The sequence below is a fragment of the Anomaloglossus baeobatrachus genome, chromosome 2 (genome assembly GCF_048569485.1).
Source record: "Anomaloglossus baeobatrachus isolate aAnoBae1 chromosome 2, aAnoBae1.hap1, whole genome shotgun sequence".
NCBI classification, from domain to species: Eukaryota; Metazoa; Chordata; class Amphibia; order Anura; family Aromobatidae; genus Anomaloglossus; species Anomaloglossus baeobatrachus.
In genome coordinates this window covers 78,299,064-78,326,353 of record NC_134354.1, presented here as the reverse complement: position 1 = coordinate 78,326,353, position 27,290 = coordinate 78,299,064, and the positions used below count along the sequence as shown (strand labels likewise).

General features: G+C 44.0%; 1 protein-coding gene across 2 annotated transcripts in view; it reads right to left on the bottom strand.

Annotated features, from left to right (window-relative positions):
• The window catches only part of HTR1F (5-hydroxytryptamine receptor 1F), a 417,661-nt gene that overhangs the window by 113,129 nt on the left and 277,242 nt on the right, over positions 1 to 27,290 (bottom strand). For both annotated transcript variants that reach the window (XM_075333085.1, XM_075333084.1), the window contains one exon: positions 24,808 to 24,871. The gene's annotated coding sequence lies outside the window, so the exon portion shown is untranslated. The remainder of the gene's footprint in view (positions 1 to 24,807; positions 24,872 to 27,290) is intronic.

Below are 27,290 nucleotides of genomic sequence, written 5' to 3'. Positions count from 1 at the left end.
TTATTACTTAGTACATCATCCCAGTTTATTGCACTAAGAACATCTCTCAACCATTTAAAATTTGCTTTCCTGAAGTTTAGTGTCCTTGTAGCCCCTCTACTAGACATCTTACTAAAGAATACATGAAAACTTATTATTTTGTGATCACTATTCCCCAAGTAACCCCCAACTTGTATATTTGATATGCGGTCTGGCCTATTGGTTAGTACAAGGTCTAGTAGTGCTCCCCCTCTTGTGGGGTCCTGTACCATTTGTGAAAGGTAATTATCTTTCATTGTTATCAAAAATCTATTTCCTTTGCTGGAACTGCAAGTTTCTGTTCCCCAATTTATATCAGGATAGTTAAAGTCCCCCATAATAATTACCTCTCCAAGACTCGCTGCTTTATCAATTTGCTTTATGAGGAGATGCTCTACCTCTTCCATAATATTCGGCGTCTTATAACATACCCCTATCAGTATTTTATTATTCATTCTCCCACCCCTTATCTCCACCCATAGGGACTCTACATTCTCAGTACCCTCACATATGTTGTCACGCAGGATGGGTTTTAAGGATGATTTTACATATAGACACACACCTCCCCCTCGCTTATTTGTACGGTCATTCCTGAATAGGCTATAACCCTGTAAATTAACAGCCCAGTCATAGCTCTCATCCAGCCATGTCTCTGATATCCCCACTATATCATAATTTTCTTCCAACAATATTAATTCTAATTCCTCCACCTTATTTGTGAGGCTTCGGGCATTAGTGTACATGCACGTTACGTATGATGATTGGGTGATTGGGTGATTGCCAGACAGTCCCTGTATAGGGGTTCGCTCTTGGTGGTCTCCCTGGGGGAGTCCGGTGCGTGGTCCCGGGAATTCCCTTCGCTCCGATCCTGGAAGGTATTTCCGGTGTTTATTGTTCTACTGTGTTTTGTTCTGTTTATGTACATATCGTTGGTTACATGTTATAAACTTTTCTGCACCAAGAACTCGTCTCTGGTTGTCATTGCCCTAACGCAATCGAAATCCTCAGTACATACAATAGTATTACATTATACTCAGGCCATAAAAGGATTTCGCTGGGGCAATGACTGAGACACGAGTAGATCAGCTTTTTTCCATGATTAACTCCTTGCAGCAGGAGATGGAGGCGGTGCAGACTAAACTTAGAGATGTGGAGGCACAGCTGGGCCATGATCACCAGGTACTGGGTCCGGCTATTCAGGATTTGCAAGTCAGAGTGGAGGCTCAGGAAGCCGTCCCCACTACGTCCGTATCAGCTGCCAGTATGACTAGGTTACCCCCATTTCGTTTCAGTGGTGATCGTAGTCAGTTTCGTGGATTTGTTAACCAGTGTATACTGTTTTTTGATGTACATGCTGATTATTACCGTTCTGACCGGTCAAAAGTGTTATGTATAATCATGTTGTTAACCTCACGAGCACTGGCTTGGGCTAATCCTATGATAGAGAATCGGGATATCCGTTTAAATCACCTGGATGACTTTCTGACCGCAATGGCGCAAATGTTTGATGATCCGAATCGCCATGCTATCGCTGAATCGGCTCTCCTTTCCTTACGTCAGGGCAAGCGGTCTGTCGTTGAATACGCCACTGAGTTCAAGAGGTTAGTGGTAGACACCGACTGGGGAAACAATGCGTTATTGTCAGTTTTCAGAAAAGGTTTGGCCGGTACCATCAAGGACGAGTTAGCTCGTTCCGAATCTCCAGGGGATTTTGAACTGTTTCTCCAACACTGTGTGCGTATTGATACCCGCTTGACGGAACGTAGACAGGAAAAATGGGCAGCTGTAAACCGGGTAACCAACTTTGCGTTTCCTTCCAGAGAACCCGCTCTCAGGACGCCACGGGAGGCCGAGGACGTTCCTATGCAAGTGGACTCTCTGCAAAAGCGAGAGACCAACGAACGTTGTGAACACCGGCTCCGTGAGCGTTTGTGTTTCTATTGCGGTCAATCGGACCATTTTTTGATTGACTGCCCAAGACGTCCAAATCGCCCAAATAAGGTATTGGCAGCCATGGCAGAGTGTGACAACACGGACGCAGAGTCCGATATCTCTGAGGCAAGTGGACACCTGGATGCGGTATTTCCCTTGACTGTAATGTCAACATCACCTAAGGACTCAGAAGGGAAATACACCCATTGCTCGCTTCCCATTCAGATTCGGTGGGAGGGACAGTTAATACCTACATCTGCTATGATAGACTCTGGGGCAGGGGGTAATTTCATGGACCCTTCTTTTGCCAGGAAACACGGTATCCGGACTCAACAAAGATCCTCACCGGTTACCATGGAGACGGTAGACGGATCTCCGTTAGTTTCTGGACCAGTTGATTGGGAAACAGTACCCCTAGAATGTGTGATGAAGCCAGGTCAGCAGGAGACCCTTGTTTTCATGTTGATTTCTTCTCCCTATTTTCCGATTATTTTAGGAATTCCGTGGCTACGGTCTACAAATCCAGTCATCGATTGGGAGACTAAGGAAATATCCTTCCCACCGCAGAGTGGTCCGACCATTAGTCCAACTGTACCGGTTCCAGTAACACCGAATGCGGAGGGCACTGTACAGGTACCTGTTCTACCCCCGGTTTATCATGACTTCGCTGATATATGCGACAAAAGAAAAGCAGATCGGCTTCCCCCGCATAGACCGTATGATTGTCCCATAGACTTACTCCCAGGAGCGGAGATCCCGTTTGGTCATGTCTACCCGTTGGCGGCACCTGAGCTAGAAGCACTAAAGGATTACATCGGTGAAAGTCTAGCCAAGGGATTTATTCGCCCTTCTACCTCACCAGCAGGGGCACCCATCTTTTTCGTGAAAAAGAAAGAGGGGACTCTGAGACCTTGTATTGACTACCGGGAACTAAATAAGATAACCATCCGGAACCGGTATCCGTTACCGTTGATTCCTGAGCTATTGGAGAGAGTCCAACAGGCAAAGATATTCACTAAATTGGATCTCCGTGGGGCATATAATCTACTCCGCATACGTCCCGGAGACGAGTGGAAGACAGCATTCAGATGTCGGTATGGACATTATGAGTATCTAGTGATGCCTTTTGGACTTTGTAACGCTCCTGCGGCTTTCCAACACCTAGTCAACGATATTTTTAGGGATATAATGGACCAATTCATGGTGATTTACCTGGATGATATCTTGTTCTTTTCTGATTCCCTACAGGAACATCAGGAGCACGTCAAGACAGTTCTTACCCGTCTGAGGGATAACCACCTGTACATTAAACTGGAGAAGTGCGAATTCCATTGCTCACAAATACAATTTTTAGGATATGTCATCTCTCCTCAGGGACTGAACATGGAGTCTGGCAAGATACAAGCAATTCTAGACTGGCCGGAACCGGGAAACAGCAAGGAGGTACAACGCTTTGTCGGTTTTGCCAACTTTTACCGACGCTTTATCCGTAACTTTTCAGAGATCGTCCGTCCCATCACTCTGTTAACCAAGAAAGGACAGAAGTTTGTGTGGTCCGCCCAGGCCCAGGAAGCTTTCAATCGTCTCAAGGTTTGTTTTACCTCAGCGCCAATACTAGTACACCCGAATCCCGCACTCCCCTTTATTGTGGAAGTCGACGCTTCCGATTATGCATTAGGGGCTATCCTTTCCCAAAGGACTGGGGACAAGAGTCTCTTGCATCCGTGTGCTTTCTTTTCTCGCCGGTTGTCCCATGCAGAAAGGAACTATGACATTGCGGACAAGGAATTGTTGGCGATTATTTCAGCTTTTAAGGAATGGAGACACCACTTACAGGGAGCTGCGCAGCAAGTGATAGTACTCACAGATCATCGTAACCTGGAATTTCTTAAGTCTGCCAGGTGCCTGTCTCCACGGCAAGCCCGTTGGAGCTTATTCCTTAACCAGTTCAATTTTATCGTTACATACCGTCCAGGTTCACGTAATGGGAAAGCCGATGCCTTGTCCCGAATCCACACCATGGACTCCGTGCCTGGAACCCCGTCTCAGACCGTGTTATCAGATGCCAATTTCGTTGGAGTAATCCAGGACCAGGACTTGTGGAAGGACATCAAGCTGGCCTATGATGGTGACGTATTTCTTGCTGCCCCCCGAATGATGTGACTCTTGTTCTTCGGAATGGTGTGTGGTTGAGAGAGCGACGTATTTATGTCCCGGAGGCCGTAAGACTTCGGGTTCTCAAGTTGGTCCATGACTCCGTGTTGGCTGGTCATAGGGGGGTACAGAAGACGCAGGAATTTCTGAGTCATTTTTTCTGGTGGCCTACCTGTTTAAAGGATGTAAAAGACTATGTCCACTCATGTGTGGTTTGTGCCCGGTGCAAGGTCCCTCGTGTGGCTCCTACGGGACTCCTCCAACCGTTACCCGTTCCATCTCGCCCTTGGGGATCCATCTCAATGGATTTTATTGTGGAGTTGCCAGTCTCAGGCGGTCACAATACCATTTTAGTGGTGGTGGATCGGTTGACAAAAGCTGCTCACTTTATTCCGTGTACCGGTCTTCCCTCAGCTGCAGAGACAGTGGATTTAGTTATCCAGAACATATTCCGATTGCATGGGGTACCAGATGAGATCATCTCTGACCGGGGCGTGCAGTTCACGTCTAAGTTCTGGAAGGGGTTTTGTTCGGCACTCCAGATTGATGTCTGTTTATCTTCTGCATACCATCCTCAGACAAATGGGCAAACCGAACGGACTAATCAAACCCTGGAACAGTACCTCCGATGTTATGTCAGCCATCTGCAGGACGATTGGTTGAAGATGCTTCCTTTGGCGGAGTTCTCGTATAACAACACTCAGAGCAGCTCCACTAAGGTAACGCCCTTTTTCGCTAACTTGGGTTACCATCCGAATGTTTTGCCTAGGTCACCGGTTGCGGTTTCGGTGCCAGCGGTGGAGGACAGATTGACGGAGCTACGACAGAATCTGGAGGTTCTAAAGGACACTGTGGCTTCGGCTCAGGAGCGTTACAAGAGGTCGGCAGACACTCACCGGAAACAGGCACCCATGTATAAGGTAGGGGACTCGGTGTGGTTATCCACCAAAAACCTGAGATTGGGTGTTCCTTCGCAGAAGCTGGGACAGAAATTCATCGGTCCGTTTAAGATCACCGGGATCGTGAGCCCTGTGGCCTGTCGGCTGCGGTTGCCGCATCATTTAAAGGTACACCCGGTCTTTCATGTTTCTCTCCTCAAACCCGTTTCCCCTAATACGTTTCATGGTCGTGTCGTGCCTCCTCCTCTGCCTGTGATGGTTGACGGCGAGGAGCAGTTCGTGGTTGAGGACATTATTGACTCCCGGCTCCATCGTCATCGGCTTCAGTATCTGGTACGTTGGCAGGGGTACTCCCCCGAGGACGATTCCTGGGAACCGGTGGGTAACATTCGGGCGCCCCGGAAGGTTGCTCAGTTTCATCGGCGGTACCCGGACAAGCCAGGCCCTGATCCGTCCTGAGGCCATTTCTGGGGGGGGAGTACTGTCAGACTTCCGGGATTTCCAGTTCTCTTTTGAAAGAGCTTGCCCTCGGTTAACATGGAGTTTGCTGTTCTGTTGCCCTACTTCCTGTCCAGCTGTTTAAAAGGCCGCCTCTAAGCTTAGTCCAGTGCCTGAGTATACTGCTTGCTGTGTACTCCTGCTTTGCTGCTCTTGGTTCCTGATTGACATTTTGGATCCTCCCGAAAAACAACCGACACCGACTTGGACTTCACCCGGACTCATCAAGCTGTGCCCGGACTCCGTCTGCCGTCTTTGGTCAGCACTTCTGCCCGGTTCCTTCCGGTTCGTAACCACTCTGGACTCTCATCTCGTGCGGACATTTTTGGACTATACCTCTGGCCCTTTGTGTCCCGGCTGCTGCGCATTTAGGCCTTCTGGGGTGATTGCCAGACAGTCCCTGTATAGGGGTTCTCTCTTGGTGGTCTCCCTGGGGGAGTCCGGTGCGTGGTCCCGGGAATTCCCTTCGCTCCGATCCTGGAAGGTATTTCCGGTGTTTATTGTTCTACTGTGTTTTGTTCCGTTTATGTAAATATCGTTGGTTACATGTTATAAACTTTTCTGCACCAAGAACTCGTCTCTGATTGTCATTGCCCTAACGCAATCGAAATCCTCAGTACATACAATAGTATTACAATAAGTATTATACAAACAATTCACTTTGTTGCAGGACCTGTGTGAGGCCATGCCCATGTGACCTGGTATCCAGCTTTGTTGGCTGAGGCCCCTCCCCTTCTGGTCACATGGGTATGACATCACACAGGTCCTGCAACAGACAAAGTAAATCCCATGCACATGTTGCTTATTTTTTCTTTGCAGATTTGGTACACAAACAAAAACTGCAGCATGTCAATTCTTGGTGCATTTTTGCCTGCACTTTTCAGCCCTTCAACCCAATGAGTTCAATATGAAAAACACATGCAAAATACACACCAAAAACGTAACAAAAACACACTGCACTTTTGGTGTCTTTTTCTGCCAGAAGATGCAGATTTGGTGCTAAAAATTAATTAAAGAATGTATGTCTGGAACACCAATGGTGTGAACATGGTGCCTAGACTCAAAAAACATAACTATACAATAGGATAAAGAGTTGCACACAAGTCACAATGTATATGGGAATGATGAAAAGCAGAACTGCTATGGGAATACTGGACTGAAAAATACAATGAACTATCTGAAAAAGTGAAAAAACATGAAAAATGGAATATGCATATCTGCTATGAATAATAGGAATATAAGAGATGTTTAACCATTGTATTGATCAATGCAAAAGAGCATTGATCAATACAGTAGGATGTAGGGGAGCAAAAAACAAAAAAAAAATGGAAAATCACTATGGGGTAAAGAGGTTAAAAGTGATCAAAAAAATGACACAAGTAAAAAAAAAAAAAGCTTGTCATACAAAAAATAAGCCACTTGTATAATTTTGTCTACGGAAAAATAAAAAATGTATGGGTCTAGGGATATGGTAAACCTCTTTAAAAAAGATTTTTGTAAAAAATGTATGTGTGTGTTAATGTATATTACATAAAAAGAAACCTACTGCATTTTTTGGATTATAAGACGCACTTTTCCTCTAAAAAATTTGGGAGCAAAATGAGGGGTGCGTCTTAAAATCCAAATATAGCTTACCGGGAGGTTGAGAATTGGCGAGGTGCTGTTTGTGCGACTCTCTGTGCGGGCGGCCAACTGCCTGTTGGTGCGAGCGGGTGGCTGCCTCTCTGTGCCAGCTGGCTGTGTGGACTGCGGTGGCTGTGCTGGCTGGCAGCAGAAGCTACAATAGCTGTGAGGCGTGTGTCCCAGATGGTCTGTCCGCAGTCCAGGCTTCAAATGATGGTGCACGGAGTCAGCGCGTGCGCAGATATAGCTCATGGATGAGACCACCATCTGCGCACTCGCCGCTCCGCTCCGGGAGACATTTCTTTGAAGTCTGGACCACTGACAGAGTATCTGGGGCACTCGCCACACTGGCCTGCTCGCTCCACCACACAACCACCGCAGTGTCCGCTGCCAGCACTGACCCGCCGCCGCTGCCAGCACAGACCCACCGTTGCTGTCAGCACAGCCTCTGCCTCCTGTGACCCTCCTCCACCACCGCTGCCGCCCCCCTCCGGTAAGACAACACCGGAGATTAAGACGGACCTCATTTTTTTTTTAACTTTTTTTATCTCTAAATTTGAGGTGCGTTTTATGATCCGGTGCATCTTATAAAACGAAAAATACGGTATATAAATTGGGTATATTATTTGACCTGCAAAATAAAGTTAATATGTCAGTTAAACTAAATAATGAACAGGGTTTAAAAAGTTACACCTCCAGAATTATTTATATTGTATATTCCACGTTCAAAAAAGTGTAAATGAAAACATAATCTAAAAGTCATATGTAGTGGAAAATAGTATTACCGAGAATGACAAGTTAACATGCAAAACATACACCCTCGTTCGGCTCCATTCACAGAGGATTGTAAAACTTATGCCTCTCAAGCAACACAACAGTATTTGATTTACTTTTCAGTGTATTTTTTGGTACACCAGTTGTAAAACATAAATAAAACTATGGTATATATGTAGCACATAAATAGTGGAAAATATTAAACATGAAAAACAACAGCAAAACTGTTATTTTTTTTCTATTTCTCCCCATAAAGAGTTAATAAAAGATAGATAATAAGTTTTTATCTACTCAAACTGCTGTCACTGACAAATACAACTTGTTATAAAATGGTCAAGTCCTTAAGGGATTAAATGACAATCGATCAGTAAATATTTATCGATTGGCGGTCATTTATCTCAAGAATTTCTTTTCTAAATGTGATTGAAACATTTAATTTAATTAATATTTTCTAGATTGTGTGCCAGCCAAATCAATTATGGCCTCATTTTACTCTCAGACTTTTGTTTAAGTCATGACAACTTTCCCACCGTAAGCTTTTGAGGCCATTTTGGATGTACTGAGAGTGGTTTCGGAAGCATAGACAAGTCTAAGCATTAAATGAGATTTAAGGGGATCAGTGAGGGTGAGTATAGATTCTATTATTATTTTAACCCCTTCACCTCCGGCCACTAAAACACCCTAATGACCGGGACATTTTTTGCAATTCTAACCAGTGTCACTTTGATAGGTCATAACTCTGGAACACTTCAATGGATCCCAGCGATTCTGACATTATTTTTTGTGACATATTGTACTTCCTGTTAGTGGTAAATTTAGGCCGATATTTTTTGTGTTTATTTGTGAAAATTTCGGAAATTTTGCGAAAATTTTGAAAATTTCGCAATTTTCAAACTTTGAAAATTTATGGCCATAAATCCGAGAATTATGTCACACAAAATAGTTACTAAATAAAATTTCCCACAATGTCTATTTTACATCAGCGCAATTTTCGAAACAATTTTTTTTTTCGTTAGGAAGTTAGAAGGGGTCAAAGTTCATCAGCAAGTTCTCATTTTTCCAACAAAATTTACAAAATCATTTTTTTAGGGACCACATCACATTTGAAGTGACTTTGAAAGGCCGAGGTGACAGAAAATACCCAAACATGACCCCATTCTAAAAACTACACCTCTCACACTGCTCAAAACCACATCCAAGAAGTTTATTAACCCTTCAGGTGTTTCACAGGAACCAAAGCAATGTGAAAGGAAAAAAGGAAAATTTTACTTTTTAGCATAAAATGTTACTTTAGCCATAAAATTTTGCATTTTCACAAGGGAGAAAAGAGAAAATGCACTATACAATTTAATGTGCAATTTCTCCTGAGTACGCTGATACACCATATGTGGTAAAAATCAATTGTTTGGGCGCACGGTGGAGCTTGGAATGGAAGGCACACCATTTGAATTTTTGAACACAAAATTAGCTGCACTCATTAGCGGACGCCATGTCGGGTTTAAAGACCCCTAAGGTGCCTAAACAATAGAGCTTCCCCACAAGTGACCCCATTTTGGAAACTAGAGCCCTCAAATAATTTTTCTAGATGTTTGGTGAGCACTTTTAACCCCTGGGGGCTTCACAGAAGTTTATAATGTTGAGCCGTGAAAAGAAAAAAATAAATTTTTACCACAAAACTGTTGTTTTAACTAGGTAGCTTTTTTTCACAAGGGTATTAGGAAAAAATGCACCATAAAATTTATAGTGCATTTTTTCCTGAGTACGACGATACCCCATATGTGGTAAAAATCAATTGCTTGGGCGCATAGCAGGACTCTGAAGGGAAGGAGCGCCATTCGAATTTTTGAGCGCAAAATTAGCTGGACTGATTAGCGGACGCCATATCGGGTTTGGAGACCCCTTGAGGTGCCTAAACAATGGAGTTCCCCCACAAGTGACCCAATTTTGGAAACTAGAGCCGTCAAATAATTTTTCAAGATCTTTGGTGAGCACTTTAAACCCCTGGGCACTTCACAGAAGTTTGTAACATTGGGCCGTGAAAAGAAAAAAAAAATTTTCCCACAAAACTGTTGCCTCAACTAGGTAGCTTTTTCTTCCACAAGGGTATCAGAAAAAAATGCACCATAAAAGGTATTGTGCAGTTTCTCCTAAATACACAGATACCTCATATGTGGTGGAAAGTAATTGTTTGGGTGCACAGTGGGGCTCACAAAGGAAGGAGCACCATTTGACAGCAAAATTGGTTGGAATCATTAGCTACGTGATGTTGCATTTAGAGACCCCCTGAGGTGCCTAAACAATGGAGCTTCCCCACAAGTGACCCCATTTTGGAAACTAGACCCCTCAAGGAATTTATCTAGATGTTTAGTGAGCCCCAAGGGGCTCCACAGAAGTTGATAATGTTGAGCCATGAATACATTTTTTTTTTTTTTTTTTTTTTACCACAAAACTTGAACCAGGTAGCTTTTTTTTTTCACAAGGGTATCAGGAAAAAATGCACCATAAAATGTATTGTGCAATTTTTCCTGAGTACGCAGATACCTCATATGTGGTGGAAAGTAATTGTTTGGGTGCACGTGGGGCTCAGAAGAGAAGGAGCACCATTTCACAGCAAAATTGGTTGGTATCATTAGTGGACACCATGTTATGTTTGGAGACCCCTTATGGTGCCTGAACAGTAGAGCTCTCCCACAAGTGACCCCATTTTGGAACTTGACCCCTCAAGGAATTTATCTAGATGTTTGGTGAGCCCCCTATACCCCCATGGGCTCCACGGAAGTTGATAACGTTGAACCGTGAAAATTATTTATTTTTTTTTTTTACCACAAAATTTTTGCTTCAACCAGGTAGCTTTTTTTTTTATAATAGTATCAGGAAAAAATGCACCATAAAACGTATCGTGCAATTTTTCCTGAGTACATAGATACCTGATATGTGGTGGAAATCAATTGTTTGGGTGCACGGCAGGGCTTGGAAGAAAAGGGGCGCCATTTGACTTTTCAAACGCACAGATGCCGTGCACTGATCGGCCGCTGCAGGACGCATGGTTGGATGAGATACAAAAAGCGTCGGGGAAACGGGAAAAAAAAGTCACAACGAAAATTGAGCAAGTAACCCAATCCGTTATGCACATCCCTGATCAGCGCTCAGCCGCTGCAGGATGCAGACATGGATGAGATGCAAAAAAATGACGCAAGATACGGACAAAAAAAAAAGTCCCGCCAAAAATTGACCAAGGATGCAGATACATTATCTGCATCACTGATCACTCGGCGGGATGCACGGACGGATGTGTAAAAATGGATAGAGGATAAGAAAAAAATATATATATACTCACAGTACCCAGAAGATTTGCAGGAGGATCACTGACCAGGGAAACTGCAGGAGGAATAGAAGGCAGAAAGTGGACAGCTTCTTACAGAAGCAGCAGGCAAGCAGTAGGACAGCTCATCAGAAGACCCAGGAAGGACCCAGGCAGAACCCAGCGATGGAGGCAGATGGGATCGAGCCAGTGAATACCTCGGATGACCCGGTGGAGGCAGGTAGGGACTGTCGGAGAGGGAGAGCAGATGGGGAGGGGGAGAGAGAGACCGGAGAAGCAGAGGCAGGAGAATGGGAGCAGAGTAGAGATTGCGGCGGGGGGGGCACATCGGCACAGGCAGGGGACATCGCGGGAGTGCTCAGGGGACATCGCAGGAGCGTGCAGGGGACATCGCGGGAGCATGCAGCGTCTACAAGGGGAGCACAATACTTACAATGGGAGCAGAGTGGTGTCGTCGTCGTCGTCGGCAGCGTCGGCATGGTACTACAAGTACCAGCCAGTGCACGCTGCAGACATGTTGGGAGAGGGCTTCCCTGCAGATCAGACAGCCCCACTGCACGCTGATTGGAGTGATTGCACGTCATAGCACGATCGCTCCAATCAGTGCTGCAGGGGCTGGGGTAGCCATGTTTGAGCTCCAGCTATGATCTGCTGCAGCTGCTACAGCACATCATATCAGGATATCACAATATCGCACTGGTTAAGGCACTATTTTAGCCGAAATCAGTGCGAATGATGTGGTTGGCGGTTCAGATTTGAACAGCCAATCACAACGATCGTCAATGGGGGGTGGCGATGCCAGTCCCCCTGGGGTCAAGCAAAGGTCCCCTGTTGTAAGAAACAGCAGGGGACATAATTTGAAAGCCGTTGCTATGGCCACGGCAATCAAATCAACTTTAGGCAGTAAAGTTACATCCCTGGTCGTTAAGTCATGTAAAAATAGGACGTAACTTTACTGCCCACGGTCGTGAAGGGGTTAAACAATATATTTATTATTATTATTATTTATCTTTATTTTTATATAGCACTAACGGATTACAAAGTGCTTCGCATACATCATCACTGTCACAGAATCTAAATTCCCTATCAGTATGTATTTGCACTTGGAGACTTATTGATTGGACAACCTCTTTAAAACGTCAACATTCTATAGGCAAATTGCTTCTTCAGAGAGGAAAAAGACAAACTCTGGTGCCAGCTTTTGGAAGTAGCAATCCTAGAAGTCAATTTTAATGCTTTAATAAGCCTTGCCATATGACTTAGGAAAAAAGCCAAACCAGTATGTCAATTTACATAATATTGCCCATCTTCAGTGCAAAGCATGAGATCTTATTGACTATATGAGAGGCATCTGAGGTCTATGGGGTAACGTTTCTCCTTGTGGAGAGTGACATGCCTGATATGTCAGTGTAACGAGACTTATAAGCCATGCAATGATCATCTGGAAAATTAAAAATGCAAATTGCCTTTTCAGAGAGGAAGACAACTTGATTTCTGGTGTCACCCATTGAAAGTTAAGGGGAACCTGTCAACAGATTTGGTTACTATAAGGTGCGGCTACCAACAGTGAGCTTTTATATACAGCATTCCAGAATACTGTATATAAGTGACCAGGCCGCTGTGTAGAACATAAAAAGACATTTATTATACTCAACTAGGGGGCACTCCTCTCTGCTGCGATAGCCATCCTCTTTCTTTGCAGGCTCGTGTGGATGTCGCGTCCTACGTCATACACCCAGGCCAGCACTGCGGTCCTGCGCAGGTGTACTTTGATCTACCCTGCTCAGGGCAGATCAAAGTATTGTAGTGCGCATCCATGAGCAGTCTTTGACCTTTCCTAGTGCCTGCGCTTACAGTACTTTAATCTGCTCTCAGCAGAACAGATCAAAGTGCACCTGCGTAGGACTGCAATGCCGGCCTGGGAGTATGATGTAGGATGCATCAAGCACACAGGCCTGCAAAAAAGGAGGATGGCCATCGAAGCAGAGAAGAAGCACCGGACCGTAGAGCAGTGACACCCATCGGACCGGACTGACCCCTAGGTGAGTATCATAAAAGTGTTTTTCTACGTTCTATAGTGCGGTCTGGGCTCTTATATACATTATTCTGGAATGCTGTATATAAGAGCTCACTGGTGGTGGCCGCAGCTTATAGTTGCTAAATCTGGTGACAGGTTCCCTTTAAAAAGCTCATCCTTTATGAGGAGGTGCAACACCCCACAACACGTGCCTGCAAATTGAGATTCTGGTATGGCTTTTATCCCAATTCATATTTCAAAACTAGTTAAAGTGTCAATATTGACTTTTAGGATTGCTACTTCCAATAGGTGGCGCAAGAGTTCAAGTCCTCTTCCTCTCTGACTAGACATTATGCATACTTAATTTCCCAGGGCAACTTTGCATGGCTTATAAGCCTCCTTACTCTGGCATGTCTCTCTCCACATTAAAAATATTATAATATTCTAGTGATAAATGTGAGCCTAGTGTATAATATGCAGCCAATGTAGAAGTCAATGAAGTGGAATATCTACTGTGTAAATATTAGATAATCCATTGCATCTTTTCAGAAAACCCACAATTAGTCAATCACCATTCAGTTTTGATTAATACATTACATTAACTGTTTATTTTGCCAGCTGCCATCTAGCAGCATTAACATGGGATTTTCGCTATTGTCAATCTGTAATGCTGAGGATGAATAATTCAGAATTCATTTAGACTGAAAGGTCAGCTGCTCATTTGACTGATAGACGTATTCATTGGGGACACGAACAAAATGTAGTTAAGAAAGCGTGTACAATAAGCCGAAAGTATCTGGAAGAATCCGCTCCTTAAAAGCAGATGTCTGTAAGAATTAGTTGTTACTGAATCATTTGTTTTACTACTTTTTAAAGTAGAAGTCCTACAATATAAAGTCTTAAAGAGGACCAAAACCTAAAGAAAACCTCTGTCATGGCTCTTTGGTAGTGTTGAGCGAGTAGTTAACTATTTGTACTCACTAAGCTGCTAGCGAGTACTGTCCACTACTCGCATATTCGTTACGAGTAGCGAGTGCAATGCAAGTCAAAGGGAAATACTCGCTAAGTAGCGAGTAACACGAAAGCCGTACTTTTTGTGCGAGTAGCGAATAGTACGGCTTTCGGGTTACTTGCTACTTATCGAGTATTTCCCATTGACTTACATTGCACCCCTACTTGTAACGAATATGTGAGTAGTGGACAGTACTCACTAACAGCATAGCGAGTATGAATGGTTAACTACTCTCTCAACACTACTCTTTGGGTTTCACTAGTGGAAGTTTTTCCATGGAGATCCTTATAAATCAATTAGTATAGCACAAGACTGGCAAGCTAAGTCATTACCTCTCCCAAATAAAGATTTTAAAACCTGAGAAGAACCAAAGGAGTCAAAGAAGATCAATGTTCCACACAGTTATTGAGGGTCCAGGTCCCCAACAATGAAAGTTCTTTAAGAAGAGCTGCAAATAAATGAAGCATCTTTGCATTGTTGAGTAAACATAACCCACTATTTTTAATTTTCATCCCTTTGATGACCTATGTGTCTTCTCTGGTTACAGACTATGACATGTTAGATATTTTTTTAAATATTATTTAACAAATAGTAATCTCAAACCCTAACCAATTTATAAAATAAAAGTTTATAGATATCCGATAATGTGTGTAAACGTTAGCACATTTTCACATATTTATATTACAAATTTATTCAAAACGATCATGTATGAAACACACTCACGGCCAAAACTGTTGTCTAGAGTTGAGCGCGGTTCGTGGTTTGTGGTTCTCCAGTTCGCGGTTCGAGTGATTTTGGGGGGTGTTCTAGATAGAACTAGAACTCGAGCTTTTTGCTAAAGCTCGATAGTTCTAGATACGTTCGAGAACGGTTCTAGCAGCAAAAAGCAGGGCTTTTTACAGCTACAGTGTGCAGGAGCCATCGCTGGCAGCCTGCCAGAAGCTGGTAACCAAGATAAACATCGGGTACCCAAGCAAAGCGCTTTGGTTAGTAACCCGATGTTTATCCTCGTTATGTGCAGGAAGCCCACACTTCCCCGCTCAGCTCGCTCCGCCCCCTCCTGCACGCGGCATGTACACATACATACATACACACACACACACACGTCCATCATCCTGGCACTCTGCACGCATGGTCCCGCTAGGCTCCGCCCATCTGTCAGTCTGCACGCATGGTCCCGCTCGGCTTACCTGCAGTGATGAAGTCCCGACCTCAGCGCTGTCACTGTTGTCCATGGCCGCCGCTTGTCACATCACCTTCTCTCGCTTCCGACTCGAGACTGACTAGCGGTGACGTCACGGGCCTCTCGCGATACTTGGCTGTGAAGGCGGCGGTCATTGAACTCAGTGACAGGGGCTGTCAGCAGTGCAGGAGATCAGCGCAGGTAATGTACCTCGCTGACAGCAGCACTTGTCATCCCCTGCAGTGACCTGGGCTGACACATTGATGTTAGCTCAGGTCACTGCACTGCTCTCCCAGCCAATGGGGAACATCCTGCTCTTCACTGACTGGGACAGTGTGGATCGTCATGGCAACCCCTTGGATTACACCAGACCTGGATTTGTTTTTCTTTCTAATAAATTGGTTAAAGAGGGAATGTATTGGCGAGTATTTTTTCAAATAAAAATGTGTTTGTCGTCTATTTTTTTTTATTACTGACTGGGTTGGTGATGTCGGGTATCTGATAGACGCCTGACCTCACCAACCCCAGGGCTTGATGCCAGGTGACATTACACATCTGGTATTAACCCCATATACTACCCCGTTTGCCACCGCACCAGGGCGCGGGATGAGCTGGGGCGAAGCACTAGGATTGGCACATCTAATGGATGCGCCACTTCTGGGGCGGCTGCGGCCTGCTATTTTTAGGCTGGGGAGACTCCAATAACCATGGACCTCAAAATATCAGACCCCAGCTGTCTGCTTTACCTTGGCTGGTGATCCAATTTTGGGGGGACCCCTACGTGTTTTTTTTTTAAATTATTTATTTAATTTAAAATAACAGCGTGGGGTGCCCTCAGTTTTGGATTACCAGCCAAGGTGAGGTTGCCAGCTGTGGTCTGCAGGCTGCAGCCGTCTGCTTTACCCTAGCTGGCTACAAAAATAGGGGGAACCCTACGTCATTTTTTTTTTTCATTTTTTTGGCTAAATACAAAGCTAAGCACCCCTTAGTGCCACATGAAAGGCACCAAAGGGTGCAAAATTACAAAATGCAGGAGAGTGGGACATTATGTGTCTTTCTGCCATTATAATGACAGAAAAGACTGATATGAAGTGCACAAGCACAAGAAAATCACCAGAGCGCTCTACGCTGTGAAAAACAGTGGAAAATGGCACTGGAGTGAACATGTGACCGCCTCATGTAGGATGAAGCTATGGATCCTGGGTAAATTTATGCATTTACCCTTCCTTCAGTTTTTTTGCAGTACACAAAAAAACGGAAGGCACACGGATGACAAACAGATGACATACGGACCATCTACGGAACGGAAACGGATGCCACACGGATGCACCCGTGAAAAAAACGGACTGTTTTTTGCAGACCACAAAAATGGATCGGTCGTGTTAATGTAGCCTTATTCTGATCTGCCGTTTATAAACAGCAGGCAGAAATAAGTGATTAACGCCCCCCAGCGTCAGAAAATCTCCGGGGTTTCAGGGCTAGCTGAGACCCTGGAGATCATGATTCAGGACGGTTTTTCCGGTCCCCGCTCACATGATCACAGGTATACACCGTACACCGATGATCACGTTACAGTAAATGACAGCGCCGGTAAAAAATTATTTATCTCCCATCTGGCATGAACAAACATGATAAATCTCCTCCCCGGTCCCCTCCGGTCCCCCGGTGTCGCCAAAGTGCCCCCCCTGATGCCCTCCCAGAAATCCAAGATGGCCGCACACACAGCAGTGCGCCGGCCGCATTCACCCTACTCCTCTTATTTCTGTCGCATGTGCCTTGACACATGCGACAGAAAACTCCTCCCCAGGCCCTGCCAGGTCACCCCCTATAACCCCACTGGTGTTCCCCGGTGTCCCACGGTACCTGTGCAGCGTTGATCCCCCCACGGCCCTCTCCTTCACAATAGACGCTGCCGCATGCACAGAGCGGCTGTCAGCTCAGCTTCCTGTGTTCAGACACAGTGAGTGGTGGTTATGCATCTGTAAGCTAAATGGGCGGCACGGTGGCTCAGTGGTTAACACTGCAGTCTTCCAGCGCTGAGGTCCTGGGTTCAATTCTCACCAAGGACACCATCTGCAAGGAGTTTGTATGTTCTCCCCGTGTTTGCGTGGGTTTCCTCTGGGTACTCCGGTTTCCTCCCACACTCCAAAGACATACAGCGCTATGGAATTAATAACGCTATATAAATGAATAAATTATTATTATTACTGCAATGCCCTGCTCATGAGGTAAGGAACATAGTTGATCAGGAGAGCTATATACTACATTTCCAAATGGAGGTATTTGATTTTATAGTTGCCCTGCTGAACGACTACCAAACATGAGAGTCCGTTATACGCCACAAGAAAACACATCTAAATAGCGAGCTCTGTTGTTAAGTATTCATTCAGCTGGATAACTGGACTTAAAGGGGTATTCCATCTCCAAGATCCTATCTCCAATATATAGTAGGTGGAATAGCAATAATATCAGCAAATACCAATATTTGGAAATGTAGAATAGTTCTCCCAATTAGGCATGCCCTTACCTCATGAGCAGGGCATTGCAGCTTTGGTAGCAACCATTACGACATGGACTCTGCTGCTGTGGACCCGGGGAAAGTGAGTGCAGATTCATTGCACCCACACTCCTCACATGAAGGGTCCGCACTCCTAGAAAATGGGGGATACGTTCCCTGAGTGTCTCCCCCCATATTCTAGACGGTCCAGAGTCATCGTGGGACCCCTTTATTTTTTTTCTTACAATAAATTGGTGAAAGAGGAAATGTTTTGGGGACTGTTTTTTCAAATAAATTTCTTTTGTCGATTTTTTTTTTGTTAGTACTGACAGTTTATGATGTTGGGTATCTAATAGACGCCATGACATCACAAACTGCTGGGCTTGATCTCAGGTGACTTTACAGCTAGTATCAACCCGATTTATTACCCCGTTTGCCACTGCACCAGGGCACGGGATGAGCTGGGGTGAAGCGCCAGGATTGGCGCATCTAGTGGATGCGCCATGTCTGGGGTGCCTGCGGCCTGCTATTTTTAGGCTGTGAAGGCCCAATAACTATGGACCTTCCCACCATGAGAATACCAGACAACAGCTGTCCGCTTTACCTTGGCTGGTGATCCAATTTGGGGGGGACCCTACTTTTATTGTGTAATTATTAATATTGATAAAATAATTATAAAAAAAGAGCCTGGGGGGACCTCCACATTGGATCCCCAACCACGGTAAAGCTGCCAGCTGTGGTTTTCAGGCTACAGCCGTCTGCTTTACCCTAGCTGGCTATCAAAAATGGGGGGACCCAACGGCATTTTTTTTTAACTATTTTTTAAATACAAAAAATTAATGGGCTTCCCTGTATTTTAATTGCCAACCAAGGTAACGGCAGGCAGATGGGGGTGGCAACCCATAGCTGTCTGCTTTATCTGCGCTGAGAATCAAAAATACCACGGAGCGCTACGTCATTTTTTTTAAAGATTTATTTTTACAGCACTGTGATGTCCAGCAATCAAAATACAGGGAAGCCCATTTTGTTTTTAGTTATTTAAATAAATAATTAAAAAAAAATATATTTGGGCTCCCGCTGCATTTTTTGTATTGCTAGCTAAGGGTAATCCAAGCAGCTACTGGCTGCTAACCCCCACTGCTTGGTGTTACCTTCACTGGTAATGGAAAATCCAGGGAAGCATTTTTTATTTTTTTTGCAAAAAAACTACAAAAAAAGGACATGAGCTTGCCATATTTTTGTATGCTAGCCAGGTATAGCAGGCAGGTGCTGGAAGAGTTGGATACAGCGCCAGAAGATGGCGCTTCTATGAAAGTGCCATTTTCTGAGGCGGCTGCAGACTGCAATTCGCAGCAGTGGGGCCCAGAAAGCTCAGGCCAACCTGTGCTGCGGATTCCAATCCCCAGCTGCCTAGTTGTACCTGGCTGGACACAAAAATGGTGCGAAGCCCACGTCATTTGTTTTCTAATTATTTCATGAAATTCATGAAATAATAAAAAAAGGGCTTCCCTTTATTTTTGGTTCCCAGCCGGGTACAATTAGACAACTGGGGGTTGGGGGCAGCCGTAACTGCCTGCTGTACCTGGCTAGCATACAAAAATATGGCGAAGCCCACATAATTTTTTCAGGGGGCAAAAAACTTCTGCATACAGTCCTGGATGGAGTATGCTGAGCCTTGTAGTTCTGCAGCTGCTGTCTGTCTGTATGGAGAAGAGCAGACAGCAGCTGCAGAACTACAAGGCTCAGCATACTCCATCCAGGACTGTATGCAGAAGTTTTTTGCACACCAAAAAAATGACGTGGGCTTCGCCATATTTTTGTATGCTAGCCAGGTACAGCAGGCAGCCACGGGCTGCCTCCAACCCCCAGTTGCCTATTTGTACCCGGCTGGGAACCAAAAATATAGGAAAGCCCGTTTTTTTTAATTATTTCACTTATTTCATGAAATAATTAAAAAACAAATGACGTGGGCTTCGCCCCATTTTTGTGTCCAGCCGGGTACAACTAGGCAGCTGGGGATTGGAATCCGCAGCACAGGTTAGCCCGAGGTTTCTGGGCGCCTCTGCTGCGAATTGCAGTCCGCAGCCGCCCCAGAAAATGGCGCTTTCATAGAAGCACCATCATCTGGCGCTGTATCCAACTCTTCCAACAGCCCTGAAGCCGGGTGGCTTTTTGGGTAATAATGAGTTAATACTAGCTTTGTTTTACTAGCTAGTATTAAGCCAGAGATTCTTAATGTCAGGCACATTTGACCCGGCCATTAAGAATCTCCAATAAAGGGTTAAAAAAAAGACACCACACAGAGAAAAAATACTTTAATAGAAATAAATACACAGACACATTAGCGACTCCATCTTTATTACCCCCTGTCAGCCCTCCACGATCCATGGTCTTCTGTCTTCCTCGTTCAACAAATGCAGCTCTGCTCCATCGCTGCTGCATCGGGGAAGACGCTGCTGCTCCCCGTGCAGCCTTCACTCCGTGAGTGATCAGTGCTGCTGACAGACGCGTTACCATAGCAACGGTGCTCCCGGAGCCGCGGTTAGCGGTGACGTCACCGCTAACTGCGTTGCTATGGCAACGGTGATCTCCGTTAATGACCGGCTGTGTCAGCCGGTCCCTAACAGAACGGGGAGTCGACCGTGTGCTAGAGCATGTTGCCGGTACACGGCGATACACAAATGTGCACCGTGTACCGGAGAGATGCACTCGCAGGTCCTACATGACGCGTCATAGTCATGTGACCAGTCTGTAGCCAATGAGATAATAGCCACGTGACTGGTCACATGGCTATTTTGACATCACGATAGGTCCTGCATCTCTGCTGGCAGTGCTGGTCACCGGGAGGATTCAGCGATCATCGGATGGAATAGCGGCAGGAGACAGAGTGCAGGAGGGATCGCGGGGACCGGTAAGTGTTATGGAAATGTTTATTAACTGTTTGTGTACATTTATCATGCATTTTTATGTGTTTGTGATTGCCTCCCATTATAACCTATTGGTTCGAGTTTGGTTTGTCAAACGTTCGACGAACCGAACTCGAACGAGACCCCCGTTCGGCGAACCGAACTCGAGCCGAACCACGGCCAGTTCGCTCATCTCTACTGTTGTCACCCTTGAAATTGTTCCAGAAAATGAAGTAATTCTCCCAGAAAATTATTGCAATTACACATGTTTTGTGATATACATATTTATTTCTTTTGTGTGTATTGGAACAGCACAAAAAAAGACAAAGACAAAAAGGTAAATTGGACATATTTTCACCCAAAATCCCAAATATGGGCCATACAAAATTGTTGCCACTATTCATAAATTGTAGATAAACAACTTTGTTTTAACCATGTGATGTTCATTCAAACTCAGCTGTCGAGAGTAAAAGAGCTTTTTGGTAAAGCACATCATTCTACTGTTTACCAAAAATGGAATGAAGCCTTAAAAGAAAAGAACACAGTACCTACAGTCAAATATGATGGAAGTTCAAAAATGCTTTGTTTTGGTTTTTTTTTGCAGACTCTGGCACTGGGTACCGTGACTGTGTGGAAGACACCATGAAATCTGAAGATTACCAAAAGATTTTGTGTAGCAATGTAATTCCCATTGTCAGAAAGCTGTTTTTACATCTTAAGTCATGGGTCTTCCAGCAAGACAATGAACCCAAACACTTCAAGAAGCACCCAGAAATGGATGGAAACAAAGTTCTGGAGAGTTTTGAAGAGGCCATTAATGAGTCCGGATCTAAATCCCTTTGAACACCTGTGGAAAGATCTTAAAATTGCTGTTGTGAGACGACGCCTTCAAATGTGAGACTAGGAGCAGTTTGCAAAGAAGAGTCATTCAAAATTCCAGTTGAGATGTGTAAGATGAAGAATACTAGTAAATAATAATGAAAAAAATCAAAATATGGTGACTATTGATCAGCGAGCATTGGGTTGTTTGGGAAAGCTCAATACTCAGCTGAGTATCAAGGGTGATCAGATGGGTCACTTGTGAATGAACCAATACAAAGAACTGACTGCCTTCAGTGAATGATGGGAGCTAGTTTCCAATTGAGAGACGCAGTCTCTAAATGGCTCTCACAATGTGTTTTGAATCTGTGTGTAAAAAATACATTTTATTTAATAAAAGGAAATAATATACAATATAGCTGTTACAACTAAACCCTAACATTCTCAGGGAAATTCACAGGTCCCAAAACAGGCTAGAATTGCCCAAGACCTGATACTGATTTGTCCCTGCCTGACAGCGGAGGTTGGTGAACTCACTTGTCAATGGCTGACCCTGAGTGTCCTTAACTGCACTATAAGATATAAACCAAGTGTAACACAAAAACAACAGTAAACAAAAATTAGGTGCTCACAGGCAGAGGATGAGACACAGGGCTAGGAACATGCAAATCCAGTCATACAGAAATGATGGAATACAAGATACCAAAAAGAATAAAAGAAAGAGTGGAAATCCTCCCAAACCTAAATGACATAAAATAGGAGATAACTGGGAAGGGATTCTCAGAAACAAACTGCAGGGAATCACAAAAGCAATGTCCCAGTAAAAAAGCCTTAACCGAGGAGCTGGGACTCCAGTCAAGCCCTCATCCAAAAATGTAGCCACCACTGAGGCATGTGAGTAGTAAGTATAAATAACACCTCCCAAAACGTGATTGGGTAAACCTAGCGAGAAAGTGTACACACCTGAAAAGAAGTGAAAAAGGAAGGCAGAGAATAATAAAGGAAGACAGGACAAGACATCCTTCAGGAGTTGGGACAACATAAATCAGGTTGAGGTCTAACCATGAGGGAAACTGACCAACAACCAGAGATCACAGGTTCCCTGGGGTGGAGCCATGACAATTGGTGTTGTGACATGGCATTATCTTTATTATGAATAGACAAATAATTACAAAATGAACTACTAATAATACAGAAGGAACTGTCAGATAACAGTAACGTATGCTCCACTTCACAAGAGTGTCACTTGTTTAAAGCCCTTTTTATCTTTTAGATATCATGTCCATGTGAACCTTTGTATGCCAAACAACCTTGAGGAAGTGATTAGTCTGATCTAGCAATGTGTCCACTTTCCATTTAGGAGATAAAGTACTACTTAAAGCTGGGTTTACACGCTGCAACATCGCAAAGGACATCGCTGTAACGTCACCGGTTTGGTGACGCAATAGCGACCTCCCTAAGTCTCTGCTAAGTCTCTGGTGAGCGTTCAAACAGGCAAACCTGGCCAACAACTCAACAGCGATCCGGACCTGCAGAGCGACCTAGCTGGTTGTTGGGGACGTTGATAAGCAGCCTTTTGAAAGGGAAGTTGCTAACAAAGTCGCTGAAAAGGATTCACACACTGAAACTTCATGCTGCACAGCGGGAAACAAAGGACCTAGGAATGGTCCTGAACGATTTGTAACGATTACAACTTCACAGCAGGGGCCAGGTCGCTGATAGGATTCACACACTGCAACATCACAAACAACATCGCTATTGCGTCACAAAACCGGTGACGTTACAGCGATGTCGTTTGAGATGTTGCAGTGTGTAAACCCAGCTTAAGGCCCATGTCACACACAACGACTTACCAGCGATCCCGAAAACGATGCGACCTGATAGGGATCGCAGGTAAGTCGCTGGGAGGTCGCAGGTGAGATGTCACACAGTCAGATCTTACCAGCGATGCAGGAACAATACAGGTCGCAGTAGTGACCTGTATAACGATCTCAGCAGTCACTGTGATCCTGTCACACAGTGTCAAACACAGCGATGTGTCCTGCCCAGCAGGACATCGCCTTTGAAGAAAATGGCCTGGACCATTCTGCAACGACTAGAGATCTCACAGCAGGGTCCTGATCACTGGTAAGTGTCACACATAACGAGATCGCTAACGGGATCGCTACTGCGTCACCAAACGGTGACTCAGCTGCGATCTCGCTAGCGATCTCGTTATGTGTGACAGTACCTTTATTCTGAAAGTGTTTCTAGTACACATCTACTCATTACACATGTGGAAGCAGCGTGGCATGCCGAACCTTCCCTCTGATTTTCCTGCCATAAACCCCTGTTCTAAATTGATGGCAGTGCTGGACATTTTCTGATATTGAAGACAAGCATGCTAGATATGTCTTTCATCTGACCAAGTTTGATTGGCCGACCACTGCACTTATGGTGATTATTTATTGGTATTCAAAAGCGCTTCAACAGTACATCTTGAAACCCAAGTCTGCTTTGAAGTCTTTGCCTGGGAGAGACCTTGATAATGCAGTATAACTACCTTGTGTCCGCTTGCTGTACTCAGTCTTACCATTTTTAATGATTTTTTACATTAAACTGTTTTCCACAACCTCACCCTTGTAACTTGGCTGTTCCTCAATAAGTTTTGTGCCTCCTACACTGTGGTTCATATTTCTATTAATTATTTTCTTGCCTACATATCAACAATGATTATTATCATTTATTTGGTATAATTTGTTATTCATACACCAGGCTATAATCCTAAAAAATCCCTTCCTGTTTTCAAATGTACCTAAGAGAATTGATGCTGTTTTGAACAATTATTATTTTGATCAAATACTTATTTGATTTTGTTTTCTCTTTTGTTCATTCACTTTGCATTTTTCTTGATTGATTAATATAAACTATTGAAGATTCTATTTTTGAAATCATTCTCACCGTGCAGCATTTTTTCCTACATGCTTAAAAGTTATCACAGTTCTGTGAAATACAATTTGTTGTATTTCTGGAGTTTCTTATTCTAGGAGCATAAATGTAGTCAATGAAATGGCTGTGTGATCTTAGTTATGTGAAATCAGGGAGATACACATTACAATAAATAAAGCTACAGAAATTGGGTCATTTACCAATTAATTATACACAGTTACTCACATGCATGATGTAACTTTAATTTGATGTCATCCATGGATTTAGAGCTTTATCTAGTGTAGGTAACCTATAAAAATAAGAAATATAACATTTTAGTGGCTAATAGGATAGAGCAACATGGCAATTCGATATAAAAACATGACCATTATTATTGCAAATATTGATAGCGAGTATTCTTACACAGATAGCTAGCGGGGCTGCTAACTGTCATGTCAAGATCGCGGCAATGTGAACACATATACTATTATTAGTTGCAATGTAGCAGCATGACGTTGTGATATTATCTCATATGGTCCCACACGGCCCGAGCCTTACTATTCGATTCATGCAAACATTGTTATTACCAGATCCCTATGTGATTCCCATAAAAAATGTACAGTTGGCGGCCAATTTCTCATTAGATACATTTCTATGCATAATGTACATATCACTTGATTTGATCTGGAGTTCAGTACATGCCTCTGGCCAAACATAGGACTACATTAGATGTCAGCAAACTCAGCATGCCTGTGAGATGAGGCGCATCGCAGTGACATCATGCATCACCATAGCAGGAATGCCATTGTCAGCTGCTGGGGAGGCCACCGTTCAAGATTGAAGCTGGGGAAGGTGAAAAAGGGGGGGGGGTTATTCATTAGTGGCAGAACAGGGAACATATTTACCAAGAACGGTCCTGGGATGGGAACAGTATGTCATAGTACATGTTTGCATTTCTGCTTCCTTCCCTCAATGAACTTTAGCTTCCCGCAGATTGTCCACCTTGCTGCAGCTCAGGGACAGGATTTTGGCAATCTTCTTATAACCTCAGCCATCTTCATGTGGAGCAACAATTCTATTTTTCAGAACCTCAGATAATTCTTTGTCATGAGGAGCCATGTTGAACTTCCAGTGACCAGTATGAGAGCGTGTCTGAGCGATAATACCAAATTTAACACACCTGCTCCCCATTCACATCTGAGACCGTGTAACACTAATGAGTCACATGACTCCGGGAAGGGAAAATGGCTAATTGGGCACAATTTGGCCATTTTCACTTAGGGGTGTATTCACTTTTGTTGCAAGAGGATGTGTTGAGTTATTTAGAGGGCACCAAATTTACACTGTTATACATGGTGTACACTGATTACTCTACACTGTATTAATGTGTCCTATCTTCAGTGTTGTCCATGAAAAGATATAAAATATTCACAAAAATGTGAAGGGTATATTCACATTTTGTGATATACTATATTTACCAGGAATAAACCCAAGATGGGGACCTATTTAGAAGGAAAGGGCCCAGACTGGAGGACATTAGTACAGGATAAGGGACATTGCTACATATTGAAGGGAGAGGGGGAGGCAACACAGGGCTCATACATCTGACCAACATGCGGGTGGGAGCCCAGGTCCAAATTTTAGGTCTGGGCCCATTGGACTCTAGTTACACCACTGAGCAGCAAATAGCAGCTCCAGCATCATACTGAATTACAGGTAGTATAAAGATATGGAACAGCATTGTGCATCTCATCCTTGTAGTTTACGAGTGCACGGATAGTAGAATAATTTTTTATCTCCTCGGAGTACCCTTTTAAGCACTAGGAGACAATGTTAAACTGTTATATAAAAATACATAGTTTATAGCTGTGGACTAAAAATACCCGAAAATAAAATTATTGGGCTGAAGTTAGTGAGTCAGAAATTTCATAAAGATAACGCCCCGGGCACTTTACCAACCTCGGCATCATATTTCACTCTCAGAGCTGCTTCAACCATTCTACTCAACAGAATACCTTCAATATGCCTGAAGCCTATGAAACACACTGCAATGTACATTTATTGATTCATCCCTTTTGATGTCAGCATTGAGTAACACAGTTACAATCAAAATTATTCAACCCCATTGAAAACTAGGTTTATTAGCAAAATTTGCAAACTTTATAGAGGAAGAAGACATTGACTCTAGTGCCGGCTCTCACGGTTTGCACTGACGAAGGGCAAAAATCCCAAAACATGTCTTCCTTTTTTAAATACCATAATTCTTGGTTTATAAGATGCCCCGGATTATAACACGCACCCCAAATTTAGAGGAGGAAAATAGGAAAAAATAATTGTTAATGTGAAAATGAGGGTGCGTCTTGTAATCCTAGTGTGTCTTAATCCTAATACTCCGCAGCCATTTTCTTGAAGTTTATCTCGTCAACAGTGGGCGAATCAATAGAGCCCGCAGTCAGCTCAATGCACCCGCCGTGACACTGCAGTAACATCCTCAGTATTGCAGACCCTGCCTCCTATGACCCCGCTCTACCACCGCCGCCCCAGTATATCCGCATTGTAAGATGCACCCCCATTTTACCCCCATTTTTTGGGGAAAAAAAGTGCATCTTACAATCCGGAAAATAAGGTAATTTTTTTTTATTGATCATTTGCTTCATATTTAGAATTATTGGGAAGCTATCAGAACTCTCAGAAATAATCTAAGCACAAAGCCTTAAATGGGATACACT